This window comes from Anser brachyrhynchus, assembly GCF_964034855.1.
Source record: "Anser brachyrhynchus genome assembly, chromosome: 6".
Lineage (NCBI taxonomy): Eukaryota > Metazoa > Chordata > Aves > Anseriformes > Anatidae > Anser > Anser brachyrhynchus.
Genome location: NC_137700.1, coordinates 11,563,662 through 11,579,748, shown reverse-complemented (window position 1 = coordinate 11,579,748; position 16,087 = coordinate 11,563,662). Strand labels below are relative to the sequence as shown.

Here is a 16,087-nt window from a genome sequence, read left to right as displayed (position 1 = left end):
GCCAGCACAGAGCCCCCAAACCCTCATATGCCCCTCGAACAGAGGTTTACCTTTACTCATATTAACTAGCATTGTATTAGGATTTCAAACCAAATGTATATGGACAATGATGCCACAACCTGGATAAGATAGTTGCAAATGGGGCCTAGTATTCTTGGTGTCAGAGTAGGTGAGACTTTTCATATCAACTCGAGCACTGTCATACTGCTTTGTGACATTGTGACTCAGTACCGATTCAAATCCAGAAGTCTTTATGGGAGAATCCACAAAATCACAACAGTATTTCCTGCAAGCGTTGAATTTTCCTAGTGCCTCTTCCAAACTTCAGCTCCAACCTCATACCTTTCCAAGTGGGTTTGTGCCATAACAGCACACTAACCAGGATGGAGTGATAGAAACTACAATAACTCAATAGCTGGACAACAACCACACCCCTGATTCCACAGATACTGTCTTCTTCCTCCCTTTTTCCACTTCCATTTTTCAGCATTGTATTTCCATCATTAAAATATTTTACTGGTGAAAATTCAAGGATACGCTACAAGAGAGTGTTTACACTAAAAGCAAGCAGAACCTACAACAATATTTCTGCAAGTTTTTTTAATTCTGCCTGTCAGGCAACCTAGAAACTTAAGAGTACCAGCCAGCCCATGGTACAATTCTGGGAGTGCTAGCCTGGAACTTGAGAGATCCAGGTTACCCCACAAGCTTCCTGCATGAGCTTGATGAGGATCAGCCCCTGGAAGATACACATAGATCTGGCCTACATTAATTTTGAGAACTGAGACATCATTTTCCAACTCTTCTTTAAGAAAGTTCTTCCACAGGTGCTCTGGGTTCACTTCTTTACGGTCTTGTTAGCTGATGCAGATTTTGGAAAGACACACTCAAATGCTTTCAGTTTTTTTTAGCCAATGAAAGGAACACATGGACCTGAACAAAATAAGAAGTATTTGTGTTCATTTTCCTTCCTCAGTTTTGTTCCTACTCCCGACAATTCCTTAGTTTTAAACTTCCCATTTTTGCATGTTGTTGCTAAATCATGCGGTTTGCAACTCTTTATGCAGCTGTCATCCTCCCTTATAACTGGCCCTTCAGATGGACAAAATCCCCATAACACATTATCAAGTGCTTTTATTCCTCTCTCCTGCTTGTTCCTTGAAAGTTCTTTGTACTTGATAGTGTCTCAGGCTTGGTGATGCTTCAGAGGTAGCATTACACCTAATATGTGTTACAGTCCTAAAAAAAAATTACTGCTTAAAATCCATTTCTTGTATTTCAATGAAATGAAATTAATTAAATGCTGAAGTGATTTATGTGGTCCAGCTTCATTTTCCCAATACATTCATGTCAGTAATTTTTAAAGACTTTTCATTGTCCCCAGTTTGGAATACAGGTGATATACTCCATGGCTTAACTTCATGTATGCTAAGGAATTCATCAACTTCGCCATTTCATAAACTGAACCAGAAATTGTAATGGACTGTACAGACTCCATGTTGTCAAAGGGGCATCTACCTTAGATCTGTATTGGTCTTTAGTACACAGGATTGTTGCCAAAACAATTTTCTCGCACATATTTTGAATTTTCCCTAAAACAATCATGCCTTGAGCTTTGATCTCTGGGCCTGTCAATCTGACACCTTCTACTGTTACTAAATTAATTCACATCAGGATAAAAACTAGTTTTACACTCTGGGCTGTGCACATTTATACACAAACCATCACCTTTCACATGAAATAGAATGAGGTCTTGAAATAAGCAGTTTCATCAAGGAATAACAGATGGAAGTGCTTTAGTTTCCATTTCATGTTAATATAAACATCATTAAACTCTTGAAGTGTTACAATTGGATAACTGTGTTTTACTGCTCGGTGGACGTAACCCAGCTTGTTTTGCTAGGCTGACACCTTGCAACCACACGCTCACAGAAGTCACTGGTTCAGCCATTCGCAGTTCAGACTTTTCTACAGCTTCACTCAGATATAGCTGCTGGTTAACACCCCCATTACTGCTTGTTACGCAGTTTGTTTAGATCTGCATTGGGCTGCATCTTGTGAAAAACTGAACTCAGAACTGCAGTTAACATTTAATTCTGAGGAGCTCTAAATAATTGTTGGATAATGGGAGAAGGTGCTCACGTGGCCCTGGCATGCACATCCCAAGTATTTTTAAGTACTTCTGAATGTTGTTCAACTGGGAGACATGGAAATCCATCTGAATGGGTTCTAGAGCAGTTATTTATTCCCATGTGTCAACTGTGGCAGTTCACAATACCATTTTGAACTCTTCGCTTGGTCATTATACATGACTTTCCAGTCCCACAAAGTTTCTGGGTGGAACTTAATGTAATGTAAAAACAGATACCCACCTTTTTTTTTTTTAAATGGTCTCCAGGAAATGAAGAGTGAAGCAACCCAGCCAGCCTGTCACTCAGCAGTATCACACAGTTTTCAAGTCAGGTCAGTAGTTGAGCAGAGTATTTCCTCCCCTTGGAAGTAAGAAAAGAAAGAAAGGTTCTTTAGTAAATTCACAGGAAGTTGAGGATAATTACCCAACTGTAATACAATATTTCAACAGCATATTTCAAAACATTACCTTTACATTTTCAATTGGAAGGTATTTTGTTGGCAGCAGAATTTCTGAGAAGTCAAACAAGAGTGAAGCCAGTTTTTCCAGCACTCCCTGTAGTCCATTGTAGTCCATACGAGGCAAGGGATTTGTACTAAGCTGTCAGTGGTAAGCTCCAATGATTATAACAGCTATGTTTCCCTACAAGCTGTATTAGACTCATGCTGTTTACTACTGATTTTTCAATTATTTTCAATAGCTAAGTGTTGCACTACCTTTCCTCTTATACAAGTGCTACCAATTTCTTTGGGATTTGCCATACTAAAAACACAGATTAAAATATTAAAGAAAAGTAAAAATTTGCATTACAAAAGTTACATTTAGGAAAGTCATTACAAGTAATGACTGACAAAACACGAGCTATTGCAAGTACTTACACCTATGGCATGAAAGACTTGATGTTCCTTGTCTTTATAGACACCACACTCCATATTCCCAGAGGTTCAGAAGAAAAAAGGTTAGTATCCCTAAACAAAAGCAACTACTGATGCTTCATGACGTTGTGCAAGCAACATTTTGTCATCTTAACCAGCCCTGATTTCTGTACAGTTTGAGAAACAATTTAGAAAACAAATATCTTAATTCTTATATCTCCTTGCCTCCTATCTTACTCTTCCCTTCCCTTTTTACAGCAATGTGCCAATGATTACCTCCTCCTTACTTTCTCATCAGTCTACTTCCTCTATTAGGAAAAGAAGATGGGATTTAGAGTTCTCACTCAAAGCTCTGGTTAGCCTCGATTCTTGCTTTGACATCTTGCAGCACCTCCTGCCAGGTCATTCATCCACAGCCTTTCACCTTTACTCTGTTAATCACTATACCTGAATCCTCTCCCATATCTTCTGCTCTTCTCTCTTCAACTTTAAATCCTATGTTAGGATATACCACATTGAGCTCTCCTTCTATTCCCTCATCTGTTCTTGAGACTAGCAGAACACAAAGTTCCAGCTCTGGTTAAAAGTGATTGTTGTGCAACTTGTCAGACCTTCTGGTGATTGAATTCAATGCATGGGTCTCCTGTATACAGCAAGCTCTAGGGGAGCTGCTTCACCTCACTGATGGTAGGGGTCTGCACCTCATCAAACTACACCTCCAGCTGCAGCAGCATCTTGCTGGGGTGAAACCATTCTTTGGGACATAACTATCGGAACATAACAAACCATATCTCATGTACAGAAATAGCATAATCTGCCCATGACTCAGCCAGGAGCCTTTCCCACAATCAGGAAAAACCATGCCATTCAAGCCATCTTTAGTACAGATCATCTTTTACCTAAGATTGCTCAAAATATCCTGCTAAAAAAAGAAAGCACTGAAAGGTTGCCTTTCATAGGTGTCCCAACCTCCCAGGTAGGCACCCTAACCATAGCCTCAATCCTCAGAGAGCTGCATCCCATGATATTTAACCCAAACTCAATACATATTTTTTAGAGGAAGTTCTTTATAAAGAGTTCTTTATAAAGACCAGTTTTGGGTTCTCAGTACTGACAGCAACGAGGCAGTAACTGTATAAGGGGAAGAAGGGAAATTCAGATCTAAAGTTAGAGGTTTTTCTAACAAGCATCGCATACTTAGCTACCGGATTGAATCAGTACACACTTCTTTCCTGTTCTTCAAACTGCAGAGAGCGAGAGTTGCCTGGTGGCAAAGGAGCAGCACAGACAGGCAGCATCATGCCCATCTCTGCTCTGCCCGGCGCCCTTCCACTGGGGCTCTGTGTGGGGAGCCCAGGGAACATGTGCAGGACACAGGCTCAGATGGGATGGGGACTGATCCTTGATGAGTTCAGCTCTCATGCCTTCTCTCTCCAGCTCACTCTTAATTACGATACTTACAGTTGGCCTCAAATTATTTTTATTATTATGCCCCTGGCCCATGCTTTAAACCTTACAAACCTCCTTTGGTTTGCAAATAAGCAAACAAAAAAAATAGTAGCTGATTTGTAAAAAAATCATCATCATAATGAAAAAAAGAATCAACCAGTAAAATCTATAATCTGAGATAATAATAGAGTTCAGAGCACAAAGAAATGAGAGATTGGTGATAACAGTTAAGACTCAGACCCTCAGTATATTGAAGTACATGACATGGTGAGCAGAACCCTCTTCTGGAAACAGGGAAACACATTTTGTCTTATCTTTAAATAGTTGTACTGCTTCACCTCCCCAAATATTTAACACCTACAAATATGAGCCACTGACATTCCATCTTTCTTTAATTTTAATATAAGCCTACAGTAAGGAATGAAGAAAAAAAGTTAGAAAAAAACATTGTATGTGACACTCAGATGTAAATAAATCAGAACTATGGAGGTGTCTAAATTTACAATTCAGTTGCGGATTGTGGCTATTTTATTCTCAACTGCATTAATCAAATTTCTGAGACTTCACAAAATTCGAGTATTCTGGGAAGATATATGCACATAGTTCTTATCTTACAGTTACACTTGGATTTGCCAATAGAGGGAGTCCTTTTACTGTCTACCAAAACTTTATAAAAGTGAATATTCACAGAGATTTCCAATAATGACTGTGCCCCTGCTGTGCAACTATCATTGCACTAATAGCAAGAATGAAAAAGGTTGGCAAAATAAAGTCACCTCAGGGTATTTAGCAGATCAAAACATGGGGTAATATCAGCCATCCAATCACTAGAAGTGCACTGGAGAATTCAAGTGGCCATTTGTGTCATTACAGCAATTATATCTATGGGCACAGCTATAAAAAAAATCTATGAGAATAATTACTTTTAAACACATTCAGAAGAATTATGCCAGAAACAACAGAGGAACTATATAGTTCCCCTCTGTTGGCAGATCTACGTTTAACTGCAGAACTGGTGTGAGTTCTTCCCTGATGTTGTAGTTAGTATTTGTCACACAGCACTTACATGGTTAACTCCTTCCGAGGTTCAAAATAAATCAGCTTTCTTCTGCATGGTCATTTCATTAAAACATTATGTAACTTTAATCACAACAGAACTAGCTTGTACATAACAAGATCTTCCTGCCTTCACTTGCCCTTTCATCACAACATGAACCAAACTGTCTTTCGACTTACGAAAATGTTTAGTATTTTGGAGCTGTTGTTTGGACTGTTATTATCTCTGGTGCTGACCCCCTAACGTGAAGTTGCCAACTCCCTTCTGACTCAACAGAAGGAATTCAACAGCAGAGTTGATGATGATATGAATCATGCTACAGATCAGGTTGGACTCATCAGCTTAGTGCATTGAAGGAAGTTAAAAAAAAAAAAAAGCAGTTCTACTTATTACACCAAAACAACCCTTTTACAACTATCATATATGCCAGGGCTAGCAAAGTTCTGTGGAAATATTAAGTAACCAAACCAAGAACTAAGGAACAGTCATGTTTATTTGCATATATGGATGATGACTTACTAGCAGTATCATAATACAGAAGGACAGAATATGAGGTTACAGCCACATCTGTGTGACTGGAAATTGCCATTTCCATGGCAGTTAAGACTTAATTGCTCATGAAGCAACTCATCAACATCCGCTTTTTTCAGTCTGACATATTTTTGTTGTTTTTGTTTTTAATAGAAAAGACAATAATAACTGCATCAGTCCCTTCCCCTCTCTTTCACCGGGACCTGGGTTTACACTGAGATTCTAATCCCAACAAATTCTCTTCCGAGATCAGCTCAAAGCAGGCAGCCAGTTCCAAGGGAACTCAGAAGTGAAACAAAACCTGAAGGTAATTGTTTATGGGGGCTAAAAATGGGATTTTGTCTTCTTCACTTTCAAATGTGTAAACCTCATCATTTTCTACTCCTTGTTAGCACTGCAAACAGATCAGCTTTGCAAGTTTTGGAACTCTGGTCATTTTGAATAAACATTCCAGCCTTTAAAATGTTTACAGACTAAACTGCAGAGCTAAATGTTTATGTTGCACTGAATAACTTCAGCATTGTATTTAACTGAGAGGCTCCTGAAGTAATATTGTTTCTATCAGTAGGTGAAGACACACACTACTGCAACAACCAGAATTTTAAACGAAGAGATTAATACCAGTCCGTCTGTGAATATTTAGCACATGTCTACACAGTAGTCCTTATAGTTTACAGGCTTCTAAAAGTTTAAGTGGTTTCTAACTCTGAATGTATTCCTAGGTCTTTTCAAAAGAAATCATTATAACAAGTAGCTTATATGAAAACTAGAACATTGCTTTCTGAGTTTCAAGTGTTATATTCCTCCCTTAATTTATTTTAATGAGAAATAAAACCTGGGCCTCTTATCTTAAAACACGTGGCCTCAGATAATGCTAGGACCAACATCTGGATCTTACTTTTACGCCTGTGCAAGACAAGAGTGAAGTTTTGCTTATTTTTAAGAATGCCTTATACTTTTTCTGACGTGCACGGTTACATATGGTTGATTGCCTTCAGTGGAGATTTGGTCTTGTCCAGAAGAAGTACTTTCTGGAACAAAACATCTGTTCTTGACCAAATCTCTACTCAGTTTTATCTAAGGACCTACTTTGTACCTACTCAGGTTAATTTGAATCATGTCTCTCCCTCCTTAGCAGTTACATTTTTCTCACTCTTTGTGGACAGATTCAATACCTAATAGTATGTAAATCTGAAAGTATGTCATTCACTGCAAAATATTGCTTGGCTAGCAAAATCAAAACAACCTGGGGCACAATATTTCTTCTAAGAAGAGCACCACCACGAGGACAGTTCCATGGTGGCACTGGCATGAAGGACACATTATTTGTTGCTCTGCTTCTCATGTTAAAATTTTCCATATTAAAGCAATACAATGCAGGCAAAGATATTTCTTAACTTCTGTGGTTAACTTGTATGTTTGCATTTCACTGTGAGGTTCAGATGGATGTGTTTTCCACGAGGTCAGGAGAGTTTGCCCTGGATCAGCTCCTCCGGGGTTCATACCATTACACATTTCCTGTTTTGCACATGACAACACAGTAAGCTTTTCAAAGACACAAGCTGTATGTATAAGCCTTCTGAGCTGATTTACTACCGTACTATTGCAACAGTCAGACAGTATAAAGCTAGAGAAAAGCCCTCTTGACTGAAGCCTTTGTCATCTTCCTATTGAGTCATTCTGAGCCCACTGCTGAAATGAGATGAATTCAGAGTGACCACCTCAGGATTTAGACTGGATTTTCAACTCCTTAGATGTAAAGTGATCAGATTTTGCCTTTTGGACTTCAGGCTTCCTATAGCTATGTCTTTGGAAGAGGAGCTATGTCACAGTTGAAAGAGGAGGACTGGGTAATAGTCTGAAGGCTGTATTATGCTTGAAAGCTTCCTGGTAACATCCCTGATCTGAGCCCCAGGGAGGCAGAAAACTTCTTTGTGAAGAGGGTCTGGTCTGCCTCCATTCCCTTGAGGAGAGAGTCATCTATGAATACAACTCGCCATGATTTCTTCATGAGACAAGTCTTGATGGTACATGTGCTACGAGTCCTTGGTTGATCTGACTTTGGAAGGAGGACTTGCACAGATGCCTCTTCTTCTGGCTCTTCACGTTCCTCGTCTGCCACTCCCAGAGCCTCATACCTATTCAGTAGTGGAAGCTGAGCAGGCAGACAGGGACTTCTTTTGTGGCTCCGTGTAGTAAATTGCTTCCACTGCTCGGTGTCCCTCAAGTTGCTGCATTTACCCAGATGTAGACCAGATGCTGGGCCTGCCTCAGCAGTGGCCATGCCAGGTTAGCATGTGCATACCTGAGGAGACAGAGCGCGGCTCCATTCATCTATCACCTGTTCAGACTCTCAGATGCTTCTTGGCCTCCCCACCTCTTCCCAAAGCTTGGCCACCAGGCAGAGCAGTTCATCCACCAGGGCACACCTCACAGAGCTGTGCTTCCCTCGTCCTCCATCTCAGGTAGCAGCACCAGGCATACCCCACAGCCTGAGAGGCAGGTGGTAGCATAGACTGCCCAGAGCTCTGGCACCATGTCTGCAGCTCATTGCAACACACCTGACAGAATACTGCTCAGTGCATTGCCGTGTGCTACGGGGGCCACCAGGGCTGTAGCCCACACGTGCTGGTGAGCAGAGCAGGTGGGCAGTGCAGGCCGCGTGCTGACAGAGCGACAGGTGTCCGCCATTTTGTGCCAACAGCATTCTCCCTGGACTCCATGCGGCTTCCCGCTGTTTGAGCTGGCCACGCACTCAGCCAAGGTGATCATCTGTGTCAGAGGAGCTCCACTAGCACTTTGCAAGTTTCGTAACAACACATCACCAAAGACTCAGTACAGATGCACCATTTTTAATGCACCAGTTCCTGAACCAACTTTTAAAAACTGGCATCACTACTACTTTTCCACAAACTGCTTCAACTATGCTCATTGTGGCAGGCCTCACCCCACACTCTTTACAGGGTACGTTCCTGCAAACAGGTACCTCATCCCACCATATCCCTGTTCAGGATCCCTTAGCTCATAGTGACTACACCACTACTACTACATAAACAACAACACTCCCATCACTGACACCAGTCCTAAAATTATTATACTCTCAGAAATGATGTGAGCAACACATTGGTTACCGCAAGACTGAGAATGCAAAATCCTACCTCTTCATAAAACAAAACCAAAACAAAAAAATACACAACATATTTTAGAGCAGGGGGTATCCTTCAACAAGTTAGTTCCTAGGAAGAGTTTTCAAAGCAGCAGTTAATGTCAAAAGGAAAATTGGCCAGAGTTCATACCCCATTTATTATGGGGAAAAACAAAAACAAAACAAAAACTAATCCAGCTCAAAGGAAAAAATCTGTTTTGCCATTGTCTCACTTGAAATTATTCTGACAGCCTATTTAGCATTACCTCTAGCCAGATTTTATACAGAGCTGTTAAAAAAGCAGTATCACAGCAAGGAGGAAATTACTTAATTTCTCTAGTTAGCTATGCATTTTCCTTTGTTTCATGTATTCTGTAGATCAATTTTCTGGAAGTTCAGAGTTATTTAGACCTTGAATATGTCCAGTGATTTACCATAAATTTGTTTCTCTGCTATATTGCAGATAAAGCTGTGTTTTCGAAGGAATTAACATCTTTGAAAGTCTTCTCCAAGGATCTTTTTAAAGAGAGGGCAACACCGAAAGCATAGAAATAATGAAGAGAAGTACAAAGGAAACAACCAGGGAGAAGAACAGTTTTGTGTTTTCTTTATCTGTTTAAGAGGAGATGCAATTTAAACATCCATCTGAAAGGCCTGGTGGTGATCTTTGAAACCAGTGCAGAGGAGAAGGGTAGACTTTTAACCTGTCTTTTATCAGCCAAGTGACACTGAAATTACACTTGACACCGAAGACTTGGTATAACTCTCACTTTCTCTAAGCTGAAATCACTGTTCAAACTGTGACGCTTGGTCCCTCATACACTTTTCTGTTGCTCTCTGATCAGGCAGCAACTTTGTCAGTTTTAGAACTCTTCAAAGAAACTGTCAAGTTTGTCCAAGTATGGGACACATTTTTGAAGTACAGCTTTTCTCTGGACATGAAGCTGAATTACCAAACAGGACTTGACCAACTTACAGAATCCCCAAACTGGGATCATTATGCAAACTAACAGAACTCTCTCAACTGAGGAATCCTGTGCAGTACGTATGGCAGAACAGCAGGAGGGGATGAAGGCAGTTGTCCTTTGCTGGAGCTGCAGCCCAGCTGGCTGGCAGCACACTGGGAATCCCAGCTGTTTAAATGTTGCGGCAAAGACTGCTCTCTCCTCTCTCAGCTCTCCTGTGTTATTCTTGCCCCAGAGGAAGATCTGCGCTGGAAGTGTCTGGGTCCTGTGCTCCTGCGATGGGGAGAAGAGGACACAGGCAAAGCAGAGCAGCAAGCAGTGCATCGTTCTGCAGGACAATGCTCTCCAAACTCGACATTTAGGAATTAAACTCAAAGTGAGAATTTAAGCAAGCACATAGAAATGTCATCATTTCTTTCTGGCATTTCCAAGGATGCTGGCAAATAAAGTATGTCATCAGATCACCAGACCATATCCAGCTTCAAAGATAGACTCTCACTTCACACACAATGAAAAACAGCTGCAGGGAGAAACCTGATGTCTGCTTGAATCCCTCAATGAGCTCTGCATAGGCAGATCCACGAACAGGGCTCCACATGGGTGCAGGGGCTTTTTGCATGGAATTCAGTACAGGACTGGAGCTGAATGCTCTGTCCTGACAGCTGTTTGGTGGCGTGCGAGACCCTAGCTGGTGAGCTCACATCAATCCTCAACAGGCACATGCTCACCTCTTAAAATAGTACATTCTGGCAACAGATTGTAAAAAGACCCACAGATATAGATGCTATAAAACATAATTACCATCTCAGCCCACACCATGGCCTGCCCTTGCCTATGATGCATAGCAGAAGAAGGTTTTACTCTCCAGGACTCTGACAGCTCAGCATGGTGACTTTCCATCCCTGCAGAACATGACAGAAATATCAGTGGAGGGATTTTTATCTATTTTTCTATCATGAAATGTTTTCACAAGAGTGACATCATAGATGCTAGAAATGGAAAAAAAATAATCATAGATTCATTTCATTATATTCCATGCCCAAACAAGACCGATCCCAACTGTATATTTTCCTGTGCTCTGGCCAAGCTCATCATGCATCTGAAAATGTGTTTCCACCGCCTCCATATTTGCAGCTTAATGCAGTTCACCCTCAGCAGAACGTAACAGATCCACTTTCCTGGCTACAACCTGTTCGCTTCTGTCATAACTCTTTGTTTACTCCCTTCACTCACTGATGTTCGTGTACCCCAAGTGTTTGCAGGCATCTACCCTGAACTCTTTGCACTTTAGTCATTGCATAGCCCAAACAGATTCCCCCACCCTGAGTTTGAAAAAAAACAACAAACCTAATTCCCCATTCTTGGCTCTACTAGTGTATTCTGTGACGTGCTGATTGAGTGTTTAATCTTTCCTCTGTGTATATTTTCTGGTCTGTCCATATCATCCAAATGCAGTAACTGAGTTCTGAATATTAATTCAGCGAACAGTACTTTCAATTCATGTTTGTCAAATCATAAATTCATCTACGTAAAATAGATTATTAAACAGAATAAACATTTGTTCAGTGTTATCTCCCACTATACCTTGCATTTGTAATCTAATTTTCTAATCCTGAGTTCAACTTGAAATTTATTACATTATAAACTTTTAAAATTTGTTTGAAGCTTATCAATTGAAACTCTACAGTCTTAGTAGCAGAAGTTTAGGAGCCATTTACTTACCACCTGTATCAAATGAGTCTCACTTCTAAATATATGATCAAAACCAGAATAGTTGGGGAACTTCATTTAACACCTCCCCTTCTCCTCCCAGGACCTGTCGGGAGGAAAGGAGAAAAAAAAAAAAAAAAGAGACTTTGGTAGTGCAGTCAGGTTACTAGATTCAAGTTATTAATAGGAACAACTTAGCTTCTTTATTGATCTTGTACATAAGAAGGAAAATATATGTATTTTTAAAACAGGCTAGTATTCATGTTAAATATTAGCATCAAATAGATAGCAATAGATTAACATGGCGAAATCACAAAATTCAAGCTAAAGTTCCACTGTGTTAGGTGGCTAAGAGAGGACTTGCTTCAGAATACCCTGCAAAATTACTCCTAATGTTTTTGAAGAAAGTTTATATTCCAAGTCCACTTGGGTTTCTAGTCAGGAAAGGCCCAGGAAAGCAGGAGAGATCTCCTCTCAAGATAACCCTTTAACAGCTCACTTGGAAACTGGATATGCAGAGGGATAGGAATAGAGCAGTAGAAAATGCATGCTTAGAACAAGAGAAAACAGCAGCTGCTATTATAGATGTGAAACATTTCTGCTTGTAAGACAGCTTGAAAGCTGCAAGGCAGTAATAAGTACTTGTTAACTTAAATTAAAAAAAAAAAAAAAGATACCTCTAATTCAGTACCTAATTCCATGCGTGTAATTCTAACCATTACCAAATGACCAACTGAGTACAATGAAATAAGGACAAGCTGGACAAGGTCATAGGACATTTGGGTGAGATTTTAAGCATGATTCTAACTCCACTCCCAACGTCAAATGAGCTTTTACTAACCCTGTCCTTAATAAATTATCATTTACATTGATGCAGGTACTGATCCTATTAGTAGTTACATACAAAAGGCACTTTATATGTCTCATAATTCCACAAGCATTGGGGTTTCCATTCACCAGGTCATCTAATGAATGCAGTTAAAGACTGCAGCACAGCACTTTTGGTAGAAAAAACACCTCAACGGTCCTCAGTGTAATTGCAATAAATCAATAATTAATTGCTGAACATGGTATGTAATGGAAGGTTGAACTGAAAGAGATGTCTTTCACCTCTGCTACAGTTTGATAGCAGGAAGACTCCTTGGAACCTACAGATTTACGTAGGCTGCTGGTTGAAAAGGAAACATTGTGCACATTCTATGAGGCTTCTGTGAGAAGCAACAAAAGTTGTCCTTCCTGTGAAATGTACACAGAATGAGAATATCTCCTGCTGGACAGCCTGGACAAAGAACTGAAACTGCCAAGAGATGAGGAAAGCTGCCAAAGGAGAGGGAAGAAAATCAGGCAACAAAGTGCTAACATTTAATCAATGAAGTCTTCAGGGTAGGGAACAGCAAACTTACAAATATGTACAGTTGCCGTACACAGCACTGTCTGAAACAGGAAAGAGCCAGAGATTTTAGCTAGGGAGCATGGTAAAAGAATTTGAACAGGAAACAGATCACATTACCGTCTTGAAATGTATGGTTTTTAGAGAGGACCCAGCTAGGTAATAAAACAAACAGTTACAATCCTATAACCCCTTTTAATACTACAAATAGTAAAAAAAAGGTAACATACAAACTAAAGTTAGGATACTGCATGGTCTGACCTGCCCGTAACCTTATGCGTTACCACCTGTAAACCTCAGGCAATGCAGTCTCCAACTGCACTCGGTAAAGCAACATGCATGTATGTCAGATTACAGATGCTTTCACATAACATTTTGCTGCCAGTCACCAATATCTGTGTATTGTTTTATTCAATTATTTTCTAGACCAAAATAAAATTTTGTTCAATTGTTGCATGGGTACCAGACGACTAAGCTATTAAAACTTCTGTGTGGAACTAGAGTTGTGCAGCCACCCAGTTGTTAAGACCATGACTTCAAAAAGAAAAAAAAAAAATTTCTCCATATCCAAGGCAGGTATCGAAACTCAGAAAACCAACACCAGCATATTCCAGAAGAATATAGCCAATGATATGGTACCGGTAAATCAAGAGAATATTTAAATCCTATCCTCAAATAAACTGACATGTTTTTTCATTCCAAGCAAGCATTTTCATATGCACTTTTATATGAGTTTGGGAAGGAATTTCAAAGAAATATTTTTTTTTTCTACTCTCATGTAGTGAGGGCAGACATTAACAAGAAGTGACACCTGACTGTGGAAACTGAGCTGGTGCATTACTGCCACAGAGAGATTAGATACTACTAAAATTAAGAACATGGAGCCACATGTCATGCTTTGCAGCATAGTTAGTTCTCACATTACAATCTTAAGCATATGTTTCTTCAGTAGCTTGCAATTCAGTGTAGTTGAACAAGGTATGTGTCTATGCATTTGTATATGTATATGCATGCTATATTTCAAATAAATGTGGCAATTATTGTATATACTTTCTACTGGAGTTTTTGTAGCTGCACATTAGGAATAGTATTGGTTGGATTGTGTGTATAAGTAAGAAAGAATAAAATGCCATCCATTTATTTGCATGATAAGTGAAAGCAATCCTGTGTAAGGGTCTCTTGATTGCCTTTAAGTGTACAAAAGATTATAAAAAACATACAGTAGCTGGCACTGAACTCTACGTGGCAGTAACGCACCAGCTCAATCTGCACAGCCGAGGCTTAACATAGTAGGGAATTATATGATACAGGTATTAATAAGAAGGTATTAGGACTGGGCCATATGAACAATGAGAAAAAGAAATGAAGAAACCCTGAAACAAAAACTAAAGAATTTATGGCTTACTACACTTTGGGGAAAGCATCTTCCCCTCTCCCACTTCTGCATGACATGAAGGGCAAAAATTGCCCTTCATCTTTCTTACAATGTATTCATGCTTGGCGCAGTCTTAAAAACCTGCTTATATTTTGAGGTCATCCTCTCGGGCTTTGTAGAATCTTTTGAAACAGAGCTCTGCAATTTTCCATCCTAAGACATCCGATAGCCACACTAAAAATAGCCCCAGGGCAGTTCCTCTGATTAAGATATACCTACTGGCATGTGTCATGCTGATCATAGTTCAGAATCCTCTTGGACCCTCAAACTACTGCTGATGCCCTAAAGGCTGTAACAGATTGAGTGTGCTCTTCAAACTATCATTAATAAATTATGCTCATAATAATCCATGTTAGAACTATATTTATGCACATCAAATGTGCAGAAATACACATACATACAACTTAATGCATTCTCTGGCCATGTGGAGGAGGAGATACAAATCAGTGAGGAGAGGACATGAAGAACATCTTAGAATTATTTGCACAGCTGTGCTGTCATTTTTTTCCTTTGCATTACATCTTCCAGTATTCCTGCCCCAACCAGTTAAATACTCAACCAAATCAACAAATAACCTCAAGTAATTTGTTAAGAGCCAGTAGTTAGACGGGCTAGCCAAAATCCTGGTTCTATGACTATCCAGCCACACACTTGGAAGAAATTTGAACGAGCGTCCTCCTAGGGCCCCCTACAAAAACCATCTCACCAGACGGGCTGTCCACCAGTAATTTGTACCCTGGTGCCTCAGGATAGACTTCCTATAGCAGTTTGCAGCAGAAATGTTTCTGGGCAGGCTTTGATTTACATTTTTCTTCATATACATCAAGTAGTTGCATTCTGTGTATAAGCAGAATAAAAAACTATCAAAAAGAATAAAAAGAATAAAAAGTGAGGCTACTTTTAATACACAAAGGATTATTAACCACTGGAACTGACTGCAAAAGAAATGGTTGATACCTTACCTCTGTTGTGTTCTTTTTCAGATCAAGAAGACATTTTTAGCCGAAGATATTAGAATTCTTAGGAAAATTCAGTAGCTTGCATACTAGACTTAGTTGGAATAAACATTTTAGAGTTAGATCTTCCTCACAGCATTTGAGGTGAAGGTTTTGACATACTTCTACACAAAACCCCATTATCCATTGAGGCATCCAGTAGCATCAAGTATATTTTTAATAAGGTTGCTACTTTGAGGCAGTGGAAGGGAAGAAATATGAGTGCACAGAAATAAACAGTTGAACACAGCGCTAAAACGAAAGCCCAAGGGAACTGTACCATGTTCCAGCCACATCTGAAGGGCTGAACGGTCAACTAATTAGTTAAGTCTTTTTGTAGACAACTGACAGAGTCATATAACAAGGATTTTTTTTTGTTCTATTCCTTCCCAAGAAAAATATTG

At 39.8% G+C, this 16,087-nt stretch overlaps 1 long non-coding RNA gene across 2 annotated transcripts in view; it reads right to left on the bottom strand.

Annotated features, from left to right (window-relative positions):
- Positions 1 to 6,340: 6,340 nt before the first annotated feature.
- LOC308197182 overlaps positions 6,341 to 16,087 on the bottom strand; it is a 54,177-nt gene continuing 44,430 nt past the window's right edge. The window contains exons 4-6 of one of the 2 annotated variants that reach the window (XR_013952655.1): positions 11,876 to 11,969; positions 10,955 to 11,055; positions 6,341 to 8,348 (exon numbers count right to left, since the gene is read on the bottom strand). This is a non-coding gene — a long non-coding RNA (uncharacterized lncRNA). Of the gene's footprint in view, positions 8,349 to 9,589; positions 10,427 to 10,954; positions 11,056 to 11,875; positions 11,970 to 16,087 lie in introns of those variants that run through there. The other variant, XR_013952656.1, reaches the window with a different exon arrangement.